The sequence below is a fragment of the Oryctolagus cuniculus genome, chromosome 18 (assembly GCF_051225735.1).
Source record: "Oryctolagus cuniculus isolate XC-2025 breed Fujian yellow rabbit chromosome 18, ASM5122573v1, whole genome shotgun sequence".
Taxonomy (NCBI): Eukaryota; Metazoa; Chordata; class Mammalia; order Lagomorpha; family Leporidae; genus Oryctolagus; species Oryctolagus cuniculus.
In genome coordinates, this window is record NC_142884.1 from 47302556 (window position 1) to 47310938 (window position 8383).

Sequence of the window (8383 nt, forward strand, 5' to 3'; positions counted from 1 at the left end):
CATTTGCCCTAGCAGCTGGGCTTTGGAGTCCCACATTAGAGTGCCTGGATTTGATTTCTGGCCCTGGCTCCTGGCTCCAGCTTCTTGTTAATGCAGACCCTCAAAGACTACAGTGATGGCTCAAATTGTTTGGTTCCTTCTACCACCATGAGAGATGGGTATTGTATTCCTGGCTCCCAGCTCTGGCCCAGGCTGTGTGGGCATTTGGGAGACAGACCGGCAGATAGAAGCTCGCGCACTCAATCTCACTGTCTCCCAAGTAAATAATACAAACAGTACACCAAAATATGAGATGTAGCCAAATCAGTGATAGAAATTTATACTTACACATGTCTACATTAAAGGAAAAAAATCAGCCAAAATTTCCACTTTAAGGAAATAGCAAAAGAGGTCAACTAAACCGAAAATAAGCAGAAGGAAATTATAAAGATTAGAATAGTAATTAATAGAAAAGGGAAAAAATGGAATTTGTGGAACCAAAACTTGGTGCTTTGAAAAAAACTTTAATTTACTTCATTTTGTTTGAAACACAGAGAGACATGTATCTCCCCAAATGCCCACAACAGCCAGTGCTGGGCTAGGACAAAGTCGGAAGCCCAAACTCCGTCTAGCTCTCCCACATAGGTGCCAGGGACCCACATACTTGAATCATTATTTGCTGCCTCCCAGGCTGTGCATTAGCAAGAACCTGGATTGGAAGCTCAGAAGTGGAGCAAACCAAGATTCTATAATGTAAGTGGACATCCTATGTTTTTACCAAACGCCTACCCCAAACCAATGAGGTGGTTCTTCTTAGCCCACTGCACCATAACATTGGCTCCCAAATGAGTGCCAGTTCAAATCCTGGCTTCTCTGCTTCCTATCCAGCTCCCTGCTAATGAGCCTGAGAAAGCAGTGAAAGATGGCTCAAGTACATGGGCCCCTGCCACCCACGTGGGAGACCTGTAAGAAGCTCCTGGCTCCTGGCTTTGGCATCACACAGCCCTGGCTCTTGAAGCCATTTGGAGAATGAATCAGCAAATGAAATATTTCTTCCTCTATCTTATCCCCATCCCTCTCTCAGTGTCACTCTGCCTTTCAAAAAAAATATATATTTTTTTAAAAATGAAAGGGAATGTCCCTACCACCTTTACAGAAATACAAAAGGATCATAAAGTAATATGAGTATTGTAAGTGCATGTCAACTAATTAGATAAACTAGATGAAATTTAAAAATTTGTAGAAATATACAAACTACTGAAGCCAAATCAAGAAGAAATAGAAATTATGAACAAACTTGCTATCTTTTTTAATTCTATAAAAATAACCTTAGGGGCTGGCGTCATGGCACAGTGGGTAAAGCTGCCACCTGTGATGCCAACATTGCACATGGGTGCTGGTTCCAGTCCCAGCTGCTCCACTTCTGATCCGGCTTCCTGCTAATGCATCTGGGAAAGGAGCAAAAGATGGCCCCAGTGCTTGGGCTCTGGCACCCACGTGGGAGACCCAGATGAAGCTTCTGGCTCCTGGCTTTGACCTTGCCCAGTCTTGCCCATTGTGGCTATTTGGGAAGTAAACCAGCAGATGGAAGATCGATTCTCTCTCTCTCTTTTTCTCTCTCTCTCTGTTTGCCTTTCTGATAAAAAAGAAGAAAAATGAAAATCTGAATAAATGATTTACTAGGGTTCACAGTAAAAAAAACACTCAAAAACTAAAACCTCATATTCTCTTTTTTATTTACTTATTTATTTTATTTACTTATCTATTTTACTTGAAAGGCAGAGAGAGAGAGAGTGGCAGATAGAGACTACCCACTGGCTTATTCCCCAAATGCTTACTATAGCCAGGGCTGGGCGCTCTCACATGGGAATCAGGGACTCAGGTACTTCAGCTATCACCTGCTGCTTACCAAGGTGTGCATTAGTAGGAAGCTAGAATCAGAAGCAGAGCCAGGATTTGACCCCAGTGACTCCAACATGGGGTGCGGGTGTCCTGAGTGGCATCTTAACCGTTGCACCAGGCACCCTCACCAAACCTCACATTTGCTAAGATCATAACCCCACCATGATCCTGATCTCCATGAAGCATCTATTGAGATGTGGAAACCTCTGTCTAACCCTTTTGCTAACCAATGAGGCCCAGACATAGTAGCAGCCTCTGTTACTAATGGCAATCCTTGAGGATCAAGAGGAAGAACAAAGTCCCAGACGCTCCTCTACTCCTCTCGGTCTGCACTCCCTAGATGCTCTCCTCCAACCTTTGGTGTTAAGTCCATCTGTAGGAAGACACTCCTAAATGTCTGTCTCACCTCCACTTCACCTCCAGACCCGTCTATTCATCACTACCTCACATCGCCACAAGCATGTCCCAAGACCTCTCAAAGTCAGCATGCCCAGTACTAGCAGCCTCTGGTGTCGCAGACCTAACACTTCATCACGCTTCCTCCACGCCTAGGCCATCCACAAATCCCACTCGTCACTACTTCTGTTTTCTGGACTGAGGTGCTGGATCGAGCATGTGCATATAATTTTATGTTCCCATGAATTTCACTAAATTGTATTAAAGTGATCTTTTGAATGACCAACCTATAAGTGTACAGAACGGTAGAAGAAAACCAGCAATCACAGAATGTCAGAATCTGAACAGAAGATAGACCAGTGATAACTGATGAAAAACGCCAAAGAAATAAAATCCCAAATCCAAAATGCTGGATTCTGAAATGCACTACAATGCAAGGTAAGAGAGTGGCTGTTTATTAAAAAACTAAAGCCTCAGAATTGATTTACTTTTTAAATTTTTATTTTGTTTTATGTATTTTCAGAGAGAATTTCATTCTCTTGTTCGTTCCCCAAATATCCACAATGGCTTAGGTAACAGAGACATAATTACTTGAGCCATCACCCACTGGTTCCTGGCATGTGCCTTAGTTGGAAGCTGGAATCTGGAGTGGAGCCAAGGTTTGAACCTAAGTGCTCCAATATAGTATACAGGCATCCCAAGCGGCATCTTTACAACTAGGCTGAGCACCTGCCCAGCCTCACAACGCACTATTCCACTGACTGCCTGTCCCTCATATTGACAGGGGTCTATTATTTAGAAAGATGTGTCTGGACAGGGCACTCTCGGCACAAGCAAGGACGTGGACACCAAATGAAAACAAAAAGAGCAAGTGACTGGTATCGAAAGCTTCGTGCGGGACCAGCATTGTTCCGCAGCAGGAACACTTGCGTTGCTGGCATCCACATGGGTGCCGGTTGGTGTCCCGGCTGCTCCATTTCTGATCCAGATCCCTGCTAATGGCCTGGGAAAGCAGCAGAAGATGGCCCAAGTCCTTGGGCCCCTGCATCCATATAGGAGACCCAGATGAATCTCCTGGCTCCAGCCTGGCTGCTGTGGCCATTTGGGGAATGAACCAGAAGGTGGAAAGATCTCTCTCTCTCTCTTCTCTGTAACTCTGCCTTTAAAATAAATAAACCTTTATTTTTTTTTTTTAAATAAGTAAATAAAATAGGCCGGCACTGCAGCTCACTAGGCTAATCCTCCGCCTGCGGCGCCGGCACTCTGGGTTCTAGTCATGGTTGGGGCACTGGTTTTGTTCTGGTTGCTCCTCTTCCGGGCCAGCTCTCTGCTGTGGCCCGGGATTGCAGTGGAGGATGTTCCAAGTGCTTGGGCCCCGCACCCCATGGGAGACCAGGAAAAGCACCTGGCTCCTGCCTTCGGATCAGCTCGGTGCGCCGGCCATAGCGCGCCGGCCGCGGTGGCCACTGGAGGGTGAACCAACGGCAAAGGAAGACCTTTCTCTCTGTCTCTCTCTCACTGTCCACTCTGCCTGTCAAAATAAATAAAATAAAATAAGGGGCCGGCACTGTGGCGTAGCAGGTAAAGCCGCTGCCTGCAGTGCCAGCATCCCATATGGGCACCGGTTTGAGTCCCGGCTGCTCCACTTCCTATCCAGCTCTCTGCTATAGCCTGGGAAAGCAGTAGAGGTATGGCCCAAGTGCTTGGGCTCCTACACCGGCGTGGGAGACCCGGAAGAGGCTCCTGGTTCCTGGTTTCGGATCAGCTCAGCTCCATCTGCTGGTTCACTCTCCAACTGGCTGCAACTGCTGGAGCTGCGCCGATCTGAAGCCAGAAGCCAGGAGCCCCCTCCGAGAATTCCACGTGGGCGTAGGGGCCCAAGCACCTGAGCCATCTTCCACTGCTTTCCCTGGCCACAGCAGAGAGCTGGATGGGAAGTGGAGCAGCTGGGACTAGAACCAGCTCCCATAAGGGATGCCAGCGCCTCAAGCCAGGGTATTAACCTGTTGTGCCACAGCACTGGCCCCTAAATAAATCAATCTTTAAATTAAAAAAAAAAAAAAAAAAAGAAAGAAAACGTGAAGGTGATTGGTATGCTAATTACCCTTAGTTAATCATTATCCTCCATGTACATTAATCAAACCTCATGCTGTGCAGTGGGCATTTGGTGCAGCAATTAAGGTGCCATTGGGGATGCCTCTGAAATCCAATCGTTAATGTCCCTGGCCTCTGTTCAAGGTTCATGGTCTCTATTACCATTACCTTGACACATATCCCCAGCTAGCTCTCTCACTGAATTTGCAGCTAGCCTTTCTCCTCAATAAAAGAAAGGAGAAAAGGCCATACAGTAGCCCTAGCTGATGGTGGAGAGGGACATCTCACAGCTTGAATGCACAAAAGAAGACAAAATGGACAGAAGTGTTTAACACTTCAGCACTACAAAGCAGGCCTCAGAGGCATCAGAAGTTAGCAGGGTGGTCTGTGTTGATTCCAGAGAGCCAAAGGTTTCCCAGGTGTTAAATGAGTTCCTTGTTCACAGTTTACTCTGTGGATTGGCGCTTTCACAGGCAGATTTTCATGCACAGTAAGAAAGCCAATTGGAGGGGTACACCTGCTGGGCTCAGAGTTTCAGTCCATAAAGGACACAAATACCCGACCCGAATGAAAACTCAGGTGAAATAGAAATTGTCCTCAACCCTGCCGAGTAGACAGCACCCTCAAGAGGAAATGCAAAACACATGAGCACCCTTTACTGGCAGCTCCACTTTTTTTTTGATAAAATAGTTGTGAGAGACACACAAAGAAATTGCAAACCTAAGTGAAAGTACAGTTGTATTCATGGCCATTCCACAGCTCAAACTGAAAGGGGAGAGCTCCATGATCACAGGATATAAATTTAGCTTTCGATGTGGGTGAGAATGCAAAACAGTAGGGATGATGCAAAAAAATCACGTTGGCAAAGTTTGGCAGTTTCTTACAAAGTTATGGACGCGTACCGCACAACACAGCCACACCGCTCTGTCTTCGCCTTCCTGGGCTGCCACACCAAATGCCTTCGACTGGAGCAGGAACTTGCTCCTCACGGTTCTGCAGGCTGGAATCCAAGAGCAAAGCGCTGGCTTGCTTTGGTTCCCGCTGAGGCCTCTCTTCTAGCCTTGTCCGTGTGTCCTCACACAACCTTCCCCCTTGCACATGTGTGCAGAGCCGTCCATCCTACCAGATTAAGACCCCACCCTTATGACCCACTTAACCTTAATCAACTCCTAAAAGCTGTGTCTCCCTCCACACACAGGCATATTGGCACTTAGGGCTTCAGCCTATGAATTTTGGGGGAACACAAGCATTCAGTCCCTAGCACAAACCTTAGTATTTATTCAAGAGATGTAAACTTGTGTTCAAAGAATATATACAGGGGCTGGCACTGTGGCTTAAAGGGTAAAGCCTCCACCTGAGGCTGATTCAAGTCCCGGCTGCTCCACATCCAAGCCAGCTCCCTGCTAATGCCCTGGGAAAAGCAGCGTAAGATGGCTCAAGTGCTTCAGTCCCTGCCACCCATGCCACCATGCCATCCATGCGGGAGACCCAGAAGAAACTCCTGGCTCCTGGCTTTGGATTGGCCCAGCTCTGGCCATTGAAGTCATTTGGGGAGTGAACCAGCGGATGAAAGATTCTCTCTCTCTCTCTCTCCTTCTTTCTCCCTCTCCCTTCCTCTCCCTGTAACTCTGTCTCAGTTTCTCTGTAACTCTGCCTTTCAAATAAATTAACTGTTGCTACAGTTTTTTCATAGTCACCAAAAACTGCAGTTTGGTGAGTGGACAACTGATGGTATGTTCATACATTAGAATACTATTACTTGGGCCTGGTGCTGTGGTACAGTGGGTTAAACTGCAGCCTGCAGTGCCAGCATCCCACATGGGTACTGGTTCAAGTCCTGGATGCTCCACTTTTTTTTTTTTTTACACTGAATCAGAAAATTATTTTCATAGTTACAAAATATCTCTTTTTACAGATTGGTATAAAATAGCAGTTGATTTCTCCATAATTAGCAGAATTATTTATACTTGAGGTCTGGGCTAAGTGGGGCTGAAATCAATGCAAGGTCTTGGACTGCTGGCTCAGAAATCATGCTAGGAAGCCTGCCTGTTGATGCCTGTCATGCTTAGTTCTCGGGAGATGATCCGGTCCTTCATTCATTCTTTGGAGGCTTGAAGTGAATTCGGCAGCGTTCATTAAACACCTACAAGCTCTTGTCACTTACTACTTCTTTTAGTTCTGACTGCATCCATTTCAACTTTGTTCTTTTCTAAGTTGCTTTAATAATGTTAAATCATCCAAATTCTTTTCTCTTCTCGGAGGTTTCTTACTACTTCCGAGGTCTGGGCTATACAATTTTTTATGACTCTGTCCCTACAGGCATGAGCTGCCATCAAAGACTCAGAAAATTGTTTACAGGTTTGGCTGATATCAGTTTTCCCTGCAAAGGAAGCTGTTGGAAGCATAGTGTTTAATTCACGAACTATTCTGTCATCAATTGTCCTCATCACCTTGAGTAATTCTTGGAACTCTGCGAACTCCTCACAGTTCACACCCGATGCTCTACTTCTGATCCAGCTCCCTGCCAATGTGTCTGGGAAAGCAGTGGAAGATAATCCATCTCTGTCTCTCTGGTCTTTTCCTCTCTCTGAAATTCTGCCTTTCAAATAAATAATCTTAACAAAAAAAGAGAAAAATTGGTATTAACAAGCAAATGATATTTGATAGCTTTTTACCATTAATTTTACTGAATTACAATAAATCACATTGTTTTACTAAAAACTATAAAGAATTTTATGTTAATAAACAATTAAAGTTTTTCTTTTACTTGCTAAAAGGAAAACTTCAAGTTAAGTTCTTTTAAAAGATTTATTTATTTGAAAGGCAGAGTGACAGAGAGAGGGGGAGAGATGGAGGGAGCTCTTCCATCTGCTGGTTCACTCTCCAAATGGCCACAATGCCTGGGGCGTGGCCAGGCTAATGCCAGGAGCCTATAACACACATGGTCTCCTATATGAGTGCAGAGGCCCAAACATTTGGGCCATCTCTGCTGCTTTCCCAGGATGTGTTAGGAGGAACCTGGATCAGGAGCAGAGAAGCTTAACTTGCTGCACCACAATGCCACCCTCAAAATATGAAGTCTGACAGAGTCTATTTGAGGAAAGGACAATCATGAATTAGGCAGCACTCCAAATGGAGCAACCTCAGAGAGATCCACTCTGCAGCATTATTGGAGCAAGGTAGAGAAATGACTTGGTTGGCTAGGTGTTCGTCTAGTGTACGTTTGAGCTGTTGGAAAGTCCCTGGGTAGAGGTTAGTTGATGGTTTCTGGTTGGTTAAACTCAATGGTTAAACACATTAGCAGGGAGCTGGATCATAAGTGGAGCAGATGGGATTCAAACTGGCACCCATATGGGATGCCAGCATTGCAGGCAAAGGCTTACCCTACTATGCCACAATGCCAACCCAACTGTGTTATTCTTAAATTAGTATCCCTAGTCTAAATATAAGAGTACTATAATTTTTATAAACTTATTTAAAATATGCATAAGCCATTTGTGTTACACCTCTGTTCTTGCCCCATTGTCATTGGAGACTCAGCACTTAGAAAGCAAATCCAACTCCAGAAGTGTTGCAAATCATCACCATCAATTCTGCTAAAGGTTCCCTGGAAAGGGTTGGCTTGCAAGGCTGTTGCTGGGCCATCCTGTCTCCGCCCTACAGGCTTCTGTCTCCTTTCCCCCTTGCCATTATTGCTTCCACGGACAAGAAGAACAAAAGAACAATGCCTTCTATCTCCTCAACCATGACAATGTTTTATACTATGCCCATTTACAAATCAAAGAAGATTGGCAATTTTAAAAAATTAAAATAGGAAAGTGGAGGGGAAAGGAGCATGGGCAATAAGGTGAGTCAAGTCTTCCAGAGATATGAGGGGAGAAAGCAAACTAAAAATCTAAGAAGGAATAAAGTTAAACTAATTGGGTGGTTGAGGAAGGTGCAAATATGACATAATGAATATAAATTTTTTCCTATGGAAAAAAAACCTTCATTAAAGAAAAAAAAAAAAAAC

At 44.9% G+C, this 8383-nt stretch overlaps 1 pseudogene; it reads right to left on the reverse strand.

Moving 5' to 3' along the window:
- Positions 1-6463: 6463 nt before the first annotated feature.
- LOC100354022 (protein MIX23 pseudogene) lies at positions 6464-7004 on the reverse strand (annotated as a pseudogene).
- Between the last annotated feature and the right edge of the window lie 1379 nt (positions 7005-8383).